The 19,443-nt window shown below is 37.4% G+C and overlaps 1 protein-coding gene across 3 annotated transcripts in view; it reads left to right on the plus strand.

The window, feature by feature from the left end:
* Positions 1-7,799: 7,799 nt before the first annotated feature.
* Hycc1 (hyccin PI4KA lipid kinase complex subunit 1) overlaps positions 7,800-19,443 on the plus strand; it is a 73,465-nt gene continuing 61,821 nt past the window's right edge. For 2 of the 3 annotated variants that reach the window (XM_040291754.2, XM_013355989.4), the window contains exon 1: positions 7,801-8,025. The gene's annotated coding sequence lies outside the window, so the exon portion shown is untranslated. Of the gene's footprint in view, positions 8,026-19,443 lie in introns of all 3 variants that reach the window. The other variant, XM_021722232.3, reaches the window with a different exon arrangement.

The raw sequence follows: 19,443 nt of genomic DNA on the forward strand, positions 1-19,443 counted from the left end.
CCCATGGTCTCCAGAACTTGAGTCCTAGGTACTGAGATATCTACATTCCTTTCTCTACTCTTCCCATTTACTTTCCTGAAACCCCACTCCTTCTTAAGGACTTACCACTTAATCTTTGCTTAGTTTTTGATGGTTGTGTGGCTTCTCCTCCTCAGCTTTGAAAAAAATCCTCAAGAGAGACATTAAGGGTTAGTACCGTGTCCAGCCCATAGATAGAGGTTTTGTGGATGGTGTTCTTTAAATGACACAGGGCAGTTTCCCTGAACATGTCTGTGCTAAGGTAAACACAGGAGATGAAAGGATGTGTGATTTGGCTTGTCAGCATTATGAGAGACTGTCTCGATGATGGGCTGGGCCACTTCCCAGTGGTGGTGGAATTGATGGAAGCCAGGCTTGTTCTTACTGAACATTTAGTGGTGGTGTGCTCACTCACTAGCACTTTTTTTTTATTGGCATAAATATCAGGGTGTGGTGATGATGACTAAGTAGATGAGACCAAAATGGAAAAAAATGCAAGTATTATTCATTTGCTGGACTTCCTTAGCCCTTAGAAATCAGAGACAGTGGGCTGCAGAACTGTTTGAGGGTGTGCCTCTTCTTGCCATTCCTTTCATCCCTCTTCATGCCTCGAGGTCTCAGGCTCATCCATCCCTTCATTCAGTGCTTGAGCTTGTTGAATTGACTTGGCAGTCCAGTGCCAAGGGCAAGGGAACAAAGGAAGTGTGTGGCCGGGTGCTGCCTCTGCTCTTGGGCACAGAGGTCAACACAAGAGATAGGATTTTGGAAACATTCAAAGTGACACACAATGAGATATTAAACTGAACACAACTTTAAATGCATTGCTCTAATGAATACAGAAAGTTGTTAGAAAGGGGAAATGCCATGTTTTCCAACACTTGGCCTCGGGACTTGGGGATAGGCATGCAAACCTGAAAAAAATTCATGAACTAAACTGAGACAGAGGAAGAATGCTACCAGCATTTTATGTGTTCATTTAATTTGTGTTTCTGAAGTTCCTTTATGGCCTAAGCATTTTACTATTGCAGAGGACCCAAAGATGACAAACCACAGTCAATTTCCTCTGGGGGAGTCACTGTTTATCATATTTACCAACATATTTCCTTTGTGTTATTTTTTGTTCTCTGGGTCCTCATTTGGCAGAGAAAATCTATATAAAGTTCATACTTCTATACTCTCTGGCGAGGTCTTCTGCTTGTCAGCAACAAGAAGAGCTTTTCTCTAGGATTTATGAGTACATTTAATTTTTTAAAATAAAATAATGCATTGGTTTAAAGTGAAAGGAAAAATGTTTAATTGAGATTCACTTAGGCAGAATTAACAATAAGCAATGTACAGTCTTTTCATCTTAAAAATAATGTGTATTGCTTTTTATTTGGTTATAAAACTAACATTTATTGTAGTACATTTGGTAAATTAAAAACATGCATGAAAAAGAACGTAAAATTCTTATGTGATTTTCTCGATGCTTATCTATTGCTGACATGTCCTCCTGACATAAACATTTATGAAATTGTGACTATGGCATGCACGTAGTTCTGTATCCATCTTTTTCATCTAATGTGATAAAAGAAATGTCTTTTTCCTGTATCATAAAATATTCTTCAAAAATATGATTTATAAGATGTGTGATATTTCTCTCTCAATAAAAATTCTTCTAGCAGGCATTGGCTAATAAGATGTCTTAGAAGATATATGTGGATATTTTTCATTTCCAATCACTTGAGGTAGCAGTTAGTCATTGGGTTCTCCACCCCTATCTGTATAGCTTGCTTATAAAAATGAGCCAGGCTGGCTCAGCTATTAAAAGACAAGAAGAAGACAACTTTTTTTCCTCCTTAAAATACCTACTATGAAGTTTTAATTTATGAGTCTTTTTTAAGATATGAAGAATATTTTCTTCTTTCCAGAAATGCTATTCCTAGAAGAACCCATTACCAACCTTGAAGAGTAAAGTTCTCTTTGCAAAATGAAATTGGTCCAGCTTCTTTCACTTTATCCAACTAAGGAAATGGAGGGGGAAAAAAAGCAGTTTCTCCTCTCATATCCTCACAATAGGAATCACTTCTATGATCCCCAAAAGTGTGAGAATTTTTCCCCATCAGCAAGCAATCAAGAAATCCTGCAGCAGACACCAGCTGGGTTTCTTCTAATTCAATATAGTTCTGTCACTATCTGGAAATAGCGTGGATCCCACAGGTTGAGCACTCAGACACTAGTCACAAGTCAGAGCCTCCAGAATTTCTGAAAGTCTGTCTACCAATTGGGGCTTCCATGACCCCTATCTTTTGTCTTTGTTTATTTCCTGAAATGGTCCAACCAACTCCTCAGGGAAATGCTATTTAGGTTTGTCGGCTTGCCAAGAATATTTTAAAGGATACAAATAAACAGCCAGATGAACAGATACATAGGGTGAAGTCCAGAAGAGTCTCCAGTGCAGGAGCTCTGTCCCCATTCAGTGGGGTAGCATCACCTTCCGGCACCTGGATGAATTCCTAATCACCTTGTGAGCCTCTATGTGTTCAGCTCTCCAGATCTCTGAAACCTGTCCCTTTGAGTCTTTATGGGGACTTCATTGCATAAGTATGATTGAAGCATGGACAATCATTAGATATGTGATTAGACAAAAGGAAATGATCCAATGCTAACAGACTGAGTGGGGAAGCCTGGGGAAGCCCGGCAAAGCCTGTCTGTTCAGATTCTTTTCAGCTTCTCTGTGCAGCATTCCTTCTGCCTCGGTGTAAGGAAGGACCGCTTCTGAAATGGTGGTCTTATAATCTACCATCAGACGAGGTAGGTCAAAGAATTTCTTTATAGGTAGCTCCAAGACTAAAAGGCAGGGGACGATTAGAATATGTTTCTAATTTCTTTGGCCTCCCTCAGGGAGAAAGAGGAGCAGGTGAAAGGAGGCCCGGAGAAGGTCAAAGGGCCTAGAGTGTCCAACATTACAGCAAAAGATCATTTTTCAACGTTATCCCTCTGAAGCTGTTCTAAGGCTGCCTCAGGAACCAAAGACTAATGACCAAATAAATACTTTAACCTAACTTGTTCGAGTCACTTAGAAAATAACAAAGGCTATGGGAGTTATGAGTCAGGAAATTTGGATGAAAACCAAAATATGTATCATAGCATCACAGTCCACAATTCTGGAAATCCATTTAGTGTTTTATGCAGGGTAAAAGTTATGACAATTCATTTAGAATACCATATTCTCTTAGGATACGTTTAGGTGAGGGAGATGGGAATCTTATGGGATTCTGGGAACAGATGCAACTAGACCTCACAGATATGGGAACTGGGGCACTCCAGTGTGGCTTCAGGAAATGGATTATCTTGTTGTTCCCTGAACAACAGGACTTCCCTACCTTACTTTGTGATTGTCACCTGTTCTATGCTATCTCTACTTATGTTGGACCTTTGTTACCAATCACTTTGCTCTTCACTATGTGCATCTCTTCTCTACCTAATGGTTTCAGTTTACTTATTACTCATCCCACTTATGGCTTCTCAAATCTGCTTTCTAATGCCTTTTTAGCTTCACCATGTGATTGATTTTCTCTTCCCATTTCCAGTTCACATTCTTAAATGACACTGGGTGTAAGTAGTCACTGCCATCACTGTTTGGTTAGAGTTTTTGTATCAGGTTACTTAAAGCTTGTCTGCCCCCAGGTTACATGGTTCTATGAAGGGGGTTGTATGGTACAGATCAGGGTTCATGCTGCTTGTCACCTCAATTGGGGGCTCTGGTCAGGGTAGTTTCCTTAGAAAGGACCTCTGACACAGCAAGTCCTTCACTGACCCTTGAGATGCACATGCTCTCTCCCTCCCTCTCTCTCTCATTTTCTTATAACATAACATAAAAACATTAAAGTAAAATATTAACACTTTTTTACATCTTTTTTCAAGACAAAAATCTCTTGTTTTAGTTGACTTTATCAGAAATATATTTGAGCTATTTTTTTCCCTTAATGTCCCTGAAATTTAATATTATAAGGACAATGTTTAGGCTTTATAATATTCACAGGCCTTTTCAAAAACTTATTTTAAAGAAGGTAAATTTATTTTAATAGCTAATGTAGAATTGTGCTTCCAGATATCAGAGACTAGCAAAGATGGATAGGAAGGGTCTAGAATATGCTGCCTATTATAAAGTAGGTTAAAAGCATTTCCCTTTTAAAACAGAATGTTCTCTTAGGCATTTTCCTGGTGTTTTGCTACTAAAATATAAATGGTTATGTGTAACAGTTAACTGCAGACTGTTATTGTTGGAAATTATTTTTATATGCACAAACTCTGGTGGAGAGTGAAACTTGTACTTTGGTTTTACTTTGACTTAGAGGAAGTCTTAGATTGACTTTTATATTACCTTACCACTGTAAAACGGGAAGTGAAGTTAGGCAATAACTGCTTCCTGTCTTTTGGCAGGAAGAAAACAAATTATATAAAAATATGCATAGGCAGATTTCAGTTTCTTTTCTTTTTTTATTTTTTATTTTAGTTGTACACAACACAATACCTTTATTTTATTTATGTGGTGCTCAGGATCGAACCCAGTGCCTCACACATGCAAGGAATGCACTCTACAGCTGAGCCACAACCTAGGCCCTGCAGGTTTCAGTTTCTATCTACTCAATCCATCCTATGTACAATTCTGATTCAGCATAATTAAAATATTACAATGCCACCCCCCTGATCTCAACCCTGGGTGATTTTCTAACCATTTGAGAAGCTTTAAGAAAAGTTTCTGTATTCAAACCCCAATTTTCTGATTTACTTGGAATGGGGATGTGGTTTGGGCATTAATATTTTTAGAAGTATCTTAAGTGATTCTAATGAGCAGACAAGCAGCCACGTGGCACAAAGAGAATATTTTCCTTCTGAACATTCATTCTGTCTTCAAGGTTCTCTATTATCTACTTACAGTCAAGCTTGCCAGGCTCTGTCTGGCCCCAATTTCCTCTGACACCCTCTGAACCTTTTGCTTCCCCTCTTCCTTTTATTTTCTTAGTCATTCTATAAATTTCCTCCTCTCACATTTTTTTTTCTGATTCAAATTCCTCTCATTTTTGAAGACCCAGCTCAGGTTATCAATACCTCCTTCATGAAGTCTTCCCTGACCATCCTTGATGGGATGGGGATGGGTGTGACTGGAAGGCTTGATCTGCCCCTAGAAAATCACTTGAACCCCTGCCTTGTGTCATCTCTTCTGTTGCATTAAATGATGAATCTTTGCTTAACTTTTCACCCATTTCTTATCCAGCCATCTACACTGTAAGCATCTAGCATCCGTTTGCATCCTTGACAAACCAAATGCCTTGCAGAGCACAGGAAGTCCATATTTTCTCCTACCTTCTATTCCCAATTCTGCAGGTGTGGTTCAGGTCATCAGCTGCTGCAATTCTGCCCTGTTCCTAACCAGCTTTCCTGCCACCAGACTCCTTGACTCTTGAAATCCAGCTAACACATCAGTGGTCCACATGGCCAATGGCCAGTAAAAACTGATTAAATGAGAGGGAGAGGGAGAGGGAGAGGGAGAGGGAGAGGGAGAGGGAGAGGGAGAGGGAGAGGGAGAGGGAGAGGGAGAGGGAGAGGGAGAGGGAGAGGGAGAGGGAGAGGGAGAGGAGAGAGAGAGAGAGAGAGAGAGAGAGAGAGAGAGACATGCACATTTTTGTGCACTTCTTTCTTACTCTTATTTTTCTCCTTATTTTATGATCTAGTTGATCCTTTGGCTTTCCTTCTCTATCTGGTCCCTTACTCCTTATTCCCCAGGACTTCTTGGATTTCACTGGATGAATTTTCTAAGAAGTTAGGGCATAATATACTCTCTGGAATTTCCTGTCCATATTGCTTTAGGTAAATACTCCCACCTACCAGGTTCTGGCTCAGGAGATATAAATGTTCATGTCAATCCTCCAACAGTACCCTGGTCTGATCTATTAAGATTCCTTTCAAAGGGAACAGATACTCTATACACTGTTATTTAGAATTCTCACCCTTTAAAAGAAATCTGATTATGTTGGTTACATGATTAAAAACTTCTGTTGGTCCATTATTGCCTTTAGAATAAAATCTAAACTTGAGCTGTCCAACAGGGAGTTACTAAAAGTAAAATTAAAACTTGAGTTCCTTGGCATTATTTGAAGTGCCCCATAGCCATATGTGTCTAGTGTCTACCATTTTAGACAACAAAAATAGAGGACATTTTTGACATTGCAGAAAGCACATTTGGACAGAGCTGCTCTAAATACCTTATACCAGCCCATGAGGCTTTTCACAGTTTCATCTCAATCTTTTGCTTTAGCCCAATTTTTGACTATTTCTCACCTTTTAGCCTTATCTATTTCCTCAACGTTCCCCAACTACTTTGTGCCTTTCCACAGTTCTGCGACTTTGAACATGGTGTTCCCTTTTTCTAAAATGACTGCTACGTTCCTTCTCTGGCAAACTCCTGTTTATCTTTTAAGCTCCAATTCAAACATCATCTTCCTTTTGAAGATTTCTAATTTTCTAAAACCCAATCGTTTCTTGCCCTGAATTCTTTTTGCTCATGAACCTGGCTCTGGTGCCTTTATGATTATATTTTGTGTTATTTTTCTTATAAATCTGGCTATGCCCTTGGAGAGGGGATTCTTACTATTTTAGCAATCTGCTCTAATGATTACCTGAAAATGCTTGCTTGATACCCTTTTGATACCCAGACATATTTTTAATTAATTTAAATATATATATATATATATATATATATATATATATATATATATATATATATATGACAGCAGAGTGAATTTTGGTTCATTGTACACAACTACACACAACTTTCCATTTCTCTGGTTGTATACGATGTAGCTTTGCACCATATGTGCAGTCATACATATACCTAGGGTAATGAATCTTTCCTGCCCCCATACACTCTTCCCTCCCCTCCCTCTTGTTATTTATGTGTTTGGCATGTTTGAAAAGATCACTGAGTGCTTTTGAAGAAATCCTTCCCATTTCTAGTATAAAGCCAGAATGACTTCCTGTCTTCCAGGTTGGAGGTCTGTTTTTCCTTCTAATTAATCTAGATTGGACTAGAGAGGGATGTAGCAAGGTAAAAAATGGTGGAACTATATGCAGGAATTGGTTCAGATATGGTCAGGTTTCCAGTCCTTATACACCATATTTAGTGTAGTGTCTTGGGGGAAACTAGGGGAGGTAAGACAGAGAAAATAAAAACAGTCCATGGAAACAATTTAGGGAAATATATTGGAATTTTCTTCAGGCTAAGGCCAAACACAATGAAGTGGAGGAGAATTTTAAATTACCCTTTGCAAAAAAAAAAAAAAAAAAAACAACGAACCTTTTTTCCCCTAAGGGGATCCGATAAGATTTTGATAAATTCTTGTGTGTTGAATTACTGGAAAGTAAATCCTCTTGACTAATAAATTAAAATATCAATTTGTTTTTTCTTATCTGATTACAGTTCACATCAACTGGTGAGGCTTATTTTCTGTGAGAAGACCATAAACCCCCAAGGGCTCAGAGTTTAAGAGACCTTCACTGATCGCTATCTCCTAGCGGCCACCGCAAACCCTACAGTCAATCATCTCCCCCAAGTGTCCCGGTCACGCCCATTGCTCAGACCACGCCCACTCAAGCCGCCCTCCCTCCCACCTGATGGCCCCGCCCCAAGCCCAGCAGCGGAAGACTCTCATTGGTGGAGAAGTTGTTCTGGTCCCACCCTGGAGGACGGCGATAGGCTGAACTGGTGTGGGGAGGTGGTGGTTGGCTGCTTGGGGACGGGTCCCTAGTAGTGCCTGTCAGAGTGGCTGGCGGCAGTGGCGGCTCTCGGGGCTGGGTTGTCAGTCAGTGAGAGGAGGGGGAAGATGGCTCTCCCGGACCCGTTCTGCTAGGAGGAAGGGGGGCAGGTGGTGCTGCTACTCTGGAGAAAGCAGAGCAGCCAACGCCGTGGTCGCTGCGAGCCGCACGAGTCGAGGTTCTGTAGCTGGAGCTCTGGAAGCTGCTCTGGTGAGTCTGGCCGAGCGACCCACGCCGGGGCCCCAGGGCGGCCGGCGACCGATAACTTTTTTGTCAGGGAGGAGCCGGGGCGAGGCGGCGGCGGGGAGGGGACAGGGCTTTGTCCCCAGGGCCGCGGTTTCGTTGGGGGTAACGGCTTCGCGCGAGGCTCGGTGGGTGAGCGCGAGGCGACGCTGGGCGCTTGGGGGCGTCCGGGACGGATGGGTGGGCTGTGGCCGGCCGCTGCTTGCCCCGAAGTTGGGTGCAGCCCGCCCGAAGCCTGGAAGACTGCAGCTTTGTGCGCGCGAACACGAGTATCTTTCCTTCCTAGCAGGGAGCGGTCCAGCCTCCGGGCGTGACTCGGGTGCCGCAGACCCCCGGCCCCCTCTGCAGAGTCGGCCTAAAGTGGGAGCCCCCTTGCCTCTTTTTCACAGCAGGAGATGCTCCCGCCTTTCCTATCCCTCCCACGCTGTCTCTGCACTCTGGGGAGGCCACCGCTATTCGGCCAGTCTGGTTGCCAAAATGGTCACTGTAGACCCCGCTCCTGTTTGAAAGCAGCGTTCTCCTCTTGATCTTTGGTCCCATGCAAGGCAGAAAGGTTCAGAAAGCAACCACATTTCCTTCCTTGGTTATTTATGTACGAAAATCTCTTCAGCCCTTACCCTCTTCATTCCGTGAGTTATTTCTCTTACGAGGCTGACTTTATCATATTCGAGAATCGTCGGGGTTTTAAGCTGAAAATTGTTGCATTAAAAGACCCCAAGTTTTGCACGCTACAGCAAAACTAGACAGCCACCCTTCAGCGTGCACATGTGTGCTTTGTACCTTCAGAGTTTAGATATTCCTGAAAGATTTTAATTTGCCCTCTTGATTTGGTGCTGCACAGAATCGGTTCTCAGATAAATACGCTATCACACGCCTAGCAGCGGCTCCACTCTTCAGGTAGGGGGAGTGTGTTGCACTGGCAGCTACTACTTATCTCAGAGACTGCACTACTACAGGCAGAAGGGCCAAGGGGTCCTTTGGCAAATTATTTGTCCTTTGGATTACACAGTAGCTTTTAGAGCAGGTATGCTAACTCTTTGGTTCATGGAATACTTTACAGTTTGAGGTTTTAAAAATTTTGTCGACTTTAAGGCATAAGGATTTGTGTAACCTTGAGTCAATGTGGTAGTTCTGGGAGGTTTGTTTTCCATAAGAACATCCAAAGTCATCCAAAGTCATCATTTGTAAGCATTCCCCCCCCCATAGATTAATACATTTTAAGGTTTAAAGATGAATATTAGTACTCAACATATTCCTGAATTTCAGGCAGGAATGAAAAATACATCCTTAGGATCTGCTTGATCAAGAATGGTTTCAGTCAGATATTCAAAGCATAAACGGACAAGGGGGAAAACCTTAGTTAGAAAACACATTTAGACTTGGCTCATTTTATCCTTATTTGATTTATTAAAATTATTACCATAGAGGGACTAGAAGATCCCTGAACAGTACCTTGGTGTGGATACGTGATGAGAGATGGGCTAGGCCTGTGTGATGTCCCTGCTGTGCTTTTTTTGTTTTGTTGTTGTTGTATTTCTGTTTTATAAAATCTGCTCTTGGTTGTGGTTTTTAGAGTGGTGTAGTTTTGACAATAGGTAGAAATACATTTCAGTCAACTCTGTTTTTCAACATTCTATTTCCTAATATTTATTTTATAGTGAATCCTAAAAAATCTTTAAAATTTTTTAGTATTCAAGACATTTTGTATAATTAAAATTATGTCAAAATAAATTTACTTTGCATTACCCCAAGCTGAATAGTTACTAGGAGTACAGAGATGAATGTCATATTCTTGTCCTCAAGGAATTTACTGTCTAATATATAAGATATTAGTAATTTTACAGTAGAGCAACATTTATAATATCATGTAATAACTATGAATAGAGATTGCCCGGTGTAGTAAGGGAGCTTGTGTAGAAGATGGCCAACTCACTTCGGTTGTAGGTGAGGTTGGAAACATGCAGCTCAGTTTTGATCATGAGAGGTGAGTAACGAGTTTTCAAAGAAGTATAATGAGTGAGAAGGCAAGGAGGTATGAAAAACTGTGGCAGTTAGATAAGTCACTGATGGTGACAGGTCAATGTCAATTAACATTGTTGACAAAGTCAATAACATTGGTATTGACATGGCTTGATGAAGGGGTAGTAAGCAAATGGCAGGAGATAAGGTAGTGAGGGTGGTAGAGGGTCATGCCAGGGCATTCTACTCTTAGCTAAAGAGACTGGCTTGAAGGTGATGAATGAGAAATTCTTTATTAGATTTGTATTTTATACCCTCACTCTGGCTTAGTGAGGTAGGAAGAAAAGAGGAGAAATAAAGACTATGAGGATTTGAACTGGTTTCATTGATAGGAAATGAGGAGCACATACATTGAAGAAAGATGATAAATTCTATTTTTTTTTTTTTTTTTTACTTTGAGGAAGCAGTGAGTGGATCAGGCAGATAAAGATGTAGAGAGATGTTTAGGTCTATGGATGTGGAATTTATAAAGGGAATCGGGATTGGAGAGAAGATTTGGGGTTGAATTGAAGCTGTATTGATTTGGTTTTGTAGAAATGACTCAGGGAAAGCCTTCAGCATGATAAAAATAGCAGCCAGAGCACATACTCTGATAGATAGCAGAAACAAGTAGAATAGTCTGAAAGAAATAGAGGAGTGGTAGTTAGAAATATAGGAGGAGCAGCAGGAGAGATGCTCAGGGTAGAGATATTTTCAAATGGAGTAGGAACAGGTCAGTAATTTTAAATGCTGTGAAGTGGTGTATAAGAAGAGGACCCAGTGACCAGTGACTTTGTCAGGAGTTCAGAAGTAACTTCTGCAAGTACATGTTAGCTGAGAGGTGGTTGGTTCAGAAACCAAGCTTCAGAAGGTTGAAAAAGAATGGATAGTGACAAAGTGGATGTGTTTGAGGCTTTTCAGGAAGAATAAAGTGAACAAAGGAGAAAATAATAGCAGTAGAGCAGTCATTTTTGAAATTGACTACACATTTGGCATCTTCCTTCCTACCCCCCAGTTCTGGGGATTGAACTCAGGGGTGCTATACCACTGAGCTATATCCCTTGCCCTCTTTTATGTTATCTTGAGATAAGTCTTGTTGAGTTGTCCAGGCTGGCCTCACACTTGCAATCCTCCTGACTCAGACTCCCAAATTGTGAGATTATAAGCATGTATAGCCATGCCTGGCAATGTCCTGGGATTTTGAGAATTTTGATTGCCAGAAGGAGTCTTATACCTTCCACTGAGGTCAAGATAGGACCCAGACATTGGTATTTATTTAAACAAGAGCTTTTTGAAGTAAATTGGCATATAATAAACTACACATATTTAAGCTATGGAATTTAATGCTTGACACATTTACAACTGTGAAACTATCATCACTATCACAATAATGAACATATCCATCACCTTCCTAAGTTTGCTCATGTGCCTTCATAATCTTTCCCTCTCATCCAAGGAAGCCAGCGATCCACTTCCTGTCAGATTACTTGCATTTTTTTAAAAAAAGTTCCCTAGATAATTTCAATTTGCAGACATGGTTGAAAACTACTGCCAAAGAACAGAGGTTTAAGGAAGGTTATATTTATTTGTTTACACACATAAGAAAAGTCAAAGTAGAGACAAGAAGGTAAGAGATGCAGGCAGATGAGATGATTATTAGAACTAAGTCCTTGAGAAAATAGAAATGGAAGGAATTCAGAGCCTTGGCCAGTAAGAAATTCTGGAAAAAAACATCTCTAACAACAACAACAACAACAAATTGTGTTAAAGATAGTATATTCCTTTATTACTAGCATTGTTGTTGTATAGTGTCAATATTGGGTCTATGTAGTATCTCTCAAATATTTGAGAGCATCTTAATGTTGTCAAAATGGATACACTTAGAATAGCCCCTTGCATGAAGCCTGAGACCCCTGGCACCACTGTGGAATGCTTTGTCTTTTTTTTTTTTTTTTTTTGGAGGAGAGCAGATGGAATCAACAGTTTGTCAATTGCTTATTACTGAGAATCAAGTACTGCCAGAGTCTTTTTGGCCTTCTCTTAGGCTGCATATCTGCCTGGAGAAAAGGGAACATTTCACACTTGACAATTTCCTGTTTAAAGCATTTTTACTCAAAAGAAATCCTGTGTGCTTGCCCTTTGGATATTGCCTTATAAATAATTGGAGAGATGTCTCCAAAATGAGACAGAGAAGAGTTGAGATTAGTTGTCAAAGACCCATGTTCTTCACCTGAGGAAGATAATACATAAGTTTCCCCACCACTTTCATTTTCTTTTTACAATTTCTAGTTCAGGATTTGGATATCGAGGTCCAGAACTTGTTCCTCACTCTTGAATCTTATCTTTTGCAGGGGAATGAGAATAGTATGGTTAATATCTGAATATTATTTGGCATTGTATTTGATTATAAGTAAAGATGGAGTGAAGTATTTTGCCTAATTGTCTTCTAGAACTCTGAAAATTTCTTTCATATCGATTAAAATGCAGCTTAAAACAATGGAAGAATCAATGTTAGCATGATTTTAGATATAATTGTCCCTATGGTCACAAGAATATCATAAATGTTCTATATTTTCCTAATTACTAATGTCATTGTAGGACAAGGACAATGATAAATGATAATATTATTATGCATTCATGAATTTTCTAAATGATAAGTAAATATTTATTTAATATTTTCCAAATGATAAGTAATGTTTATCATTTACCTGCCATCATCCAGAGATACTTATTATTAATATCCTTATAGGTCTTTTGGAATGGGTATTTACATTTTTTAAAAAAAAAACCACAATCTGCTATTTGTACAATCAGAAAAATGAGAATTTATACCCCAATTGATTCAAATGTATAAATTGCCAAGATCATTGTAATGTCATATGTAGCTAATAAAAATAAATAAATAAATAAATAAAATGTTTTTTATGTGCTGCTTTTTCACCAGCTTATTTTCCCTTAACAGGTTGTGAATGCTTACTCATGTCAATAAAATATTATATTTTACAACATAACATTAATTTAAAATGTGCGCGTAATATTCCAGCATATGGATTTACCATAGTTTGTCTAATTACCATATTAATTTTTGAAAATTTATGCTCTTTCTAATAATTCTGAATGAAGAGATAGTAGTTAGCTAAACATTACCCATTTAATGGGTTTTGTAATAACTCATTTATTCCATTTACAAATGATTATCACTTGGTCTTCTTGTCAACAATAAATTCTTTTGTTGCATGGATCAGAACTTCTAGAATACCATTAAATTATAGTAATAAATAGTGAGAATTGTTGGCTCATTTCTCATTTAAATGAGAATTATTTTAGGGTTTCACAGTTGTGAATTCAAAATTTTTATTTATGGCATGTTGAGAAAATACTCTTCTATCCCCTTCCCTTCCCATTTCTGGAACTGAGATAGATGTTAAATTTGATCAAACTCTCACATACTACATTGAGATGCTAATATGATTTTGTTCTTTTACCTATTGGTTAATGAGTTGTATTAGAAAATTTTCAATATATTTCACCAAATTAGGATAAAGGTCACTTGATAATAACTTGTCTTTTAAAAGTAATGCTATATTTGATTTGCTGTGTGAGAGTGATATAGTAAATATCCTTTATATTTTGCTTTTAACATTTTGGTTTTTGAATATGCTAGGTTTGGCAGGGAGAGAAAGCTGTCCATCTTTTCTGTATCCTCTGGCAATTAATCTCTTCCTTGGAAGGATTGAAGTAGTTTACCTGTAAAAATATCTAGGTCTTTAATATACTTTATTGAATCCTAATATATGGTTAAGTACTACAGAATATTTTGCATAATTAATTTCATTTAATTATTTAATTTTATGAAGTAAGAATTATTATTCCTATTGTGCAGATTAAGTCTTGTTCAAATCAACACCTTGTTAGTGGTAGAGTACAGACAATTTAAACTCAATTTCTATCTGATGCCATTCTATTTGAAAATCAATTTCTTTAATTTTTTTCTATGACACTTCTCTCACTTCTTATACTTGATAAGTAAATTTAATCATTTATTTGAGCATTTTAAAGTTTTTATTTTGTACAATTTGTTTCAAATTTTGGTAACCCCATTATAATTATTACCAGTCAGTTCTGTGATGAATTCGCATCTGCTATTTTAATAAATATAGCCTAATAAAGTTAAAGTAAATGACCCTGGAGTGGGGTAGGTGAGATGGAGAAACTTAAAATTGATATTTGCATAATATACTTACTTCACATTTCAACTTGTGGGTCTTCAAGATTAATTTGCATTACGGAATCTATTTGTATGTTGTAAAGAATGTTATGTTAAATGTATCATATAGAAGAGATAGAGGAGTTTTGGAAACATAGTATTTTTTTTTATTGTAGTTCAAACATTTATTGTTTTTGTTTCTTGCAACAGGGTAGCATTTAGTAACTGGTAAGTGATATTTGTTTGGTTGTGCATTTTTGAACAAAAAGCCTTTTGGTTAGGTGATGAACATAAATTTCTTTCTCCTATATGTGCATAAGGATTCATCAGTCATTGTACTTGACTTAATGAAAATATTATATATGATTTCTAAAACTGTACTATGCAAATTATTTTAGTTTTCAGCTATGGAAAGATATACATTTACTTTTGTATAAAGTGACATGTAGGCTTGGAAATTTAAGAGAATAATGTAAGCCTTAAAAGTGCTTAAATTGGGCAACATTTACAAACTCCATTTTTATCAAATTGAACTCTTTTGTCTTTCCACTTTTAAAATATACATTGTTTAATTAATTCATTTAGGGTCCTGGGTCTAATCAATACATAAATAGTACTCCCATCTCCTTCCATTGGAGATATAAAAAGTCCTTTTGGCCTCTTGGAACTTTCTGGACATATCTATTTCTGTTTGATCTGAATTTCAAAGTTTCTGCTGATTTATTTAGTCAATGGATATTATTATGGCAGAGACACAACACAGTGCCTAAAGCAGTGCACACTTGAGTAGTTGAGAAGAGGAAGGGACCATTTTGTGAAATTAGGAAACTTCAAGTGGGTCCTGATAAGGAAATGGAGAGGATGGTAATAGTAGTTTAGAAATGGGGGACAGAGAATGGCTATAGTAGTTTAGAAATGGGAGACCATGTGCTTTCTGTTTATTGAATGTTGTAAGAGAAATATAAGGTATGATGTTGTAAGAGGATATAAAGTATAAGGAATATAAGGTAAGGCATCATCAACTAGAATGTGCAAATCAAACAGACTGTTAAATAAGTGTTCAAAATTTGGGAAATGGTTACATGGGTGATGGAACAAGAAGATTTGAAGTAAGTGAAGTCAAGAAACAGAGTTTCAGCAGGGAAGACACTTGTTACAAAGTTGAAGAGAAAGAATGAGCATTGAGAAAGAGCTGATAGATTTGTTTATAAGGTCATGGAGAATATATGATGAAAATCCAGTTTATGTTATAAAGTACATTAAGGAATAGGTTGATGGTGAGCCATTGGAGGTAAAGGCTACAATATTAGAGTTGATCAGTGAAGAATAAAGGTACTGGAATCTGATGAAACCCCCCTCTTGGACCCCTCTTTTTGGAACTGTAAGCTCCTGAAATAAATTCTCAGTTGTCCAAATGATAAATAAATTAGTGATAATTTGTTTGTTAAATATCTACTATATGCTGGTGCTTTATTTGTATTATTTTTAATCTCTAAAACATTTTCATTTGGTATAAGTTACCATCCACCTTTCATAGTTGAGGAAGAATAGACTCAGAAAGTTAAGTAACTTGCTGAGGTGTCAATTTTTTTTGTCTCTGAAGTTGGCATTAATTTTGTTATGCCATGTGCTTTCTGTTTATTGAATGATGTAAAAGAAATATAAGGTATGACGCCTCTTCTTACAGGAAAGAATGGGCAAAATTTCAAGTATGCTTGCCATAATTTGTGTTAACTGTATTCTTTAATTTAAATTGTCTTATAAAAGGAATCCTATTAATAACCTTTTATATATACTAATATCTAATTTTTAATAATTGCTATTATTTGTAGATAAAATGTTCTTTAATACTTTTTAAACTTATAATAATGATAATAAGGTTGAGAGGAAAGAAAGGATAGATCAAGAAAGAATATATAAATAAGAATGAAACTTGTTTTCACCATGAGAGACATAAATATATTGTAGAATTTCTCATAAAAAAGGTCAGCCTCTTCATTACAGTCTTATTGAGTTGGTCACAAGATAGTAATCAGAGGATATATTCTTCATATCACCAGGTTATAAAGCTCCAGAGAGTTTATTGTAATATAAGGTGAAGTATTGAATTTTGATTCCATCAATCTGGAATGAATTACTAGTAAGAAGGGTCCAAGCAAATGTTTTTTTTTTTTTTTGAATAAACCCTTTCTTCAGAAGCAATGCATAATGGAAAAAGAAATGCTTAAAATACTTTAGGGATCTAAACATTCTTATAGCACTTTCACATACTTTGGGAGGAACCAAGATATAATTTTTTTGCCATACCAATTTTAGTTTCATATTCAGCTATACAGCAATGTATAGTGTACATTTGTTATATTAGTATAAGACTTAATATTATTGAAAAATAATTTTATAATTCAGTCTTTGCTAAAACAAATCGCTTCTATCCCAGTTAATACAAACAAGGGTGATTATACTGAACTATTTATTTCTGCTTTGCTTACTGTGATCTTTTTAAACCAAGAAAAACAACTACATGAATAAGATCCACTAAGTTTCTGATTGGGAAGAATCAAATAGAATTTTGCATAGTCAAGATTTATTGCTTTTGTTTTGATGCCCTCTCAGGAGACTTTACTACCATCAGCCACATTTTCTTGCATTTTCTCTTTGCACCTCCCTCTTTGCCCCCCATTTTCTATTGAACATCTGGGTCTCAACTGGCAGACTTCTTTAATGGTTGAGAGTCTCATTCCAGCTTATTAAAGGGCAATGACTCATGCTAAAACATCAACCCACAAGTTAATTGGAATTTGGTTCTCTTGACATTTCCCTCTTCCTTTGTCCCCAACATTGCAGTAGGGAAAACTGCTACTTAGAACGCAAAAAGCTTTAAGGAATTAAAGTAGAGCTGTGCTTTGGAAAGTGTATTTCTGTATACTTTTATGTTTGAGGAAGAAAGAGGAAAGAGGGGATTTACCCTCTTTAAAAGCAAAATGATAGCAAAATAATTGAAACATAATATTTGTTTTGTGTTTTCTTTTATGTTCCTCCTCATTTTCCTCAGAACATTTATTTTTATTATTTTACTTTATTGCTTATACCTTGATTTATTTCAAAAAAGATTCAGAGGTGCTTCCTTCTCCTGTGTTTTAGGTTTACTTGTCTCCTTTAATAGACCATAATCCCTTAAGTCAGCTACTGTGTCATATTCATTTTGTAAACCTAGCATCAAGGGCAGAGTAGACATGTTAGTAGCTTATGAATAAGTGGTTGATATTTAAGCATGTTTAGTACAAGAAAAAAAGAGCCAGATTCATGGCTGGGTCCTAGGTGCTTGTATGTGCTAACTGTGTCCCCTTCAAAATAAATGTGTTGGGAGTCCTAACCTCTAGTACCTCAGACTATAACTCTGTTTGGAAGTAGGGTCTTTACAGAGGCAATGAAGTTAAAATGAGGGTTTTAGGGTGGTCCCTAATCCAGAATGACTGGTGTCCTTAAAGAACAGGACATTTAGGAAAAACAGAGGGAAGACAGGGTGAAGTCATGGGGGGGGGGGAAGATAGCCAAGCATAAGCCAAGGAGAAAGGCCTGAAACAGATCCTTTTCTCATAGCTCTTAGAAGGAATCTACCCTGCTGACATCTCTTGGCCTCCAGAACTACAAGAACATCAATTTCTGTGCTTCATCCACTCTGTCTGTGGTACTTTCTTATTGCAGCTCTAGCAAACTAATATAGATGGCTTGCATGCTTGGATGTAGCAAAACCTCAAATACCCTTAATTTGCCTATTCCCAAATAACAGATTGCTAAACTTAATGCCAAAACCTCAAGACTTTTTACTGTTTCCCTTGGGAGAGAGAGAAATTTGGATAGTTTAATGGAGACAGTAATAATTACTTTCCTCCTTTCAAATTTCTCCCAATACAGTGGCAAGCAGCTGGTTAATATTTAGTTTTATTGGATTTATTTGGTTTGGCAAGGACAAAGTATTTATGGGGCTTTAAGTTTTTTTTTTAAGTATAGCAAAATTTATTAGAAGAGAAAGAAGACAGGGAAAAATGCTCTCAAGGGAGAGAATGGGTTGTTTTAGAGAGGAGATGGACAGGGTCATTTGTTTTCTTAAGTGTTCAAGAACCTCTGCTAATAGACTTGGTTGCTTTTTCAAAGTAGAGAATGGAAGAAGATTGAGTAAAATAATTTTAAATATGGTGTTAATTTATGCTTATTGCTTATGCATAATATTAGTAACATTGTTCTGTCTGCAGTATAGTGAAACAGGGGTAAAGCAGGACCTTTGGGCTCATACACATTGCTTTGGTAATTGCCACACCCTGTAATCATCAGCCAGTCATACTGTGTTGCTATGGCCATTTTCAAAATTTTGTCATTACATGCTAAGTATGTATGCAATTTTTACCCTTTATTTCTCCTTGACATTTAAAAATTGAGTCATATATCAAATAGTGCTGTGTTTAGTCATTCTTTTATAATGTTTTGAGATACTTTGCTGAAAGAGATAGTTTTGAATATATGCAAAAAATAAAACAGTTGTTCTTTCATTATTTGGAGTTCTGAAAGTAGGGTAAACTTAATTAACTAGATAGTGGGATAAAAGTCTAGTCCCGGGTGGGTGGGGATATGTTTGTCATAAAGCAAAGAAAAATAGACAAGAGACCTCCAATTTATAAAGATGTGAGAATTTTTGTCTAATTTTGGCATTTAAACTTCAGTCAAATTTGTATATGTTTGGAGCATCCTTGTATATGTATGTGAGCACTATGGTAAATAACAGTGATATACTTTTCTTTCTTTCTCTCTTCTCTTGCTCTCTACTTTCTTTCTTGGGATTGAGGGCCTCATATATGCTGAGCACATGCTACCACTGAGCAATACCCCATTCCCATTCTAGTATAATTTTTTAAAAATCCCATTTCTTTCCCTTCATTCCAACTGAGGAAAATACTAAAACCAAGAATTTCCTCAAAATGAGATGCAAACAAGTGACAGTACTGGATCTAACTGTGAAGATTTTAATTCAGTACCCTATTATGTTCTTTCTATAGACTCTGTAGTTTGCAGTCTAACTGCCATCAGTATGCCCAGTATGCCATTTTTGTATTTCTTTTGGTACCAGGGATTGAACCCAAGTCCACTAAACCACTGAACCATATCTCTAGCCCTTTTTGTTTGTT

The sequence above is a fragment of the Ictidomys tridecemlineatus genome, chromosome 2 (assembly GCF_052094955.1).
Source record: "Ictidomys tridecemlineatus isolate mIctTri1 chromosome 2, mIctTri1.hap1, whole genome shotgun sequence".
Classification (NCBI taxonomy): Eukaryota; Metazoa; Chordata; class Mammalia; order Rodentia; family Sciuridae; genus Ictidomys; species Ictidomys tridecemlineatus.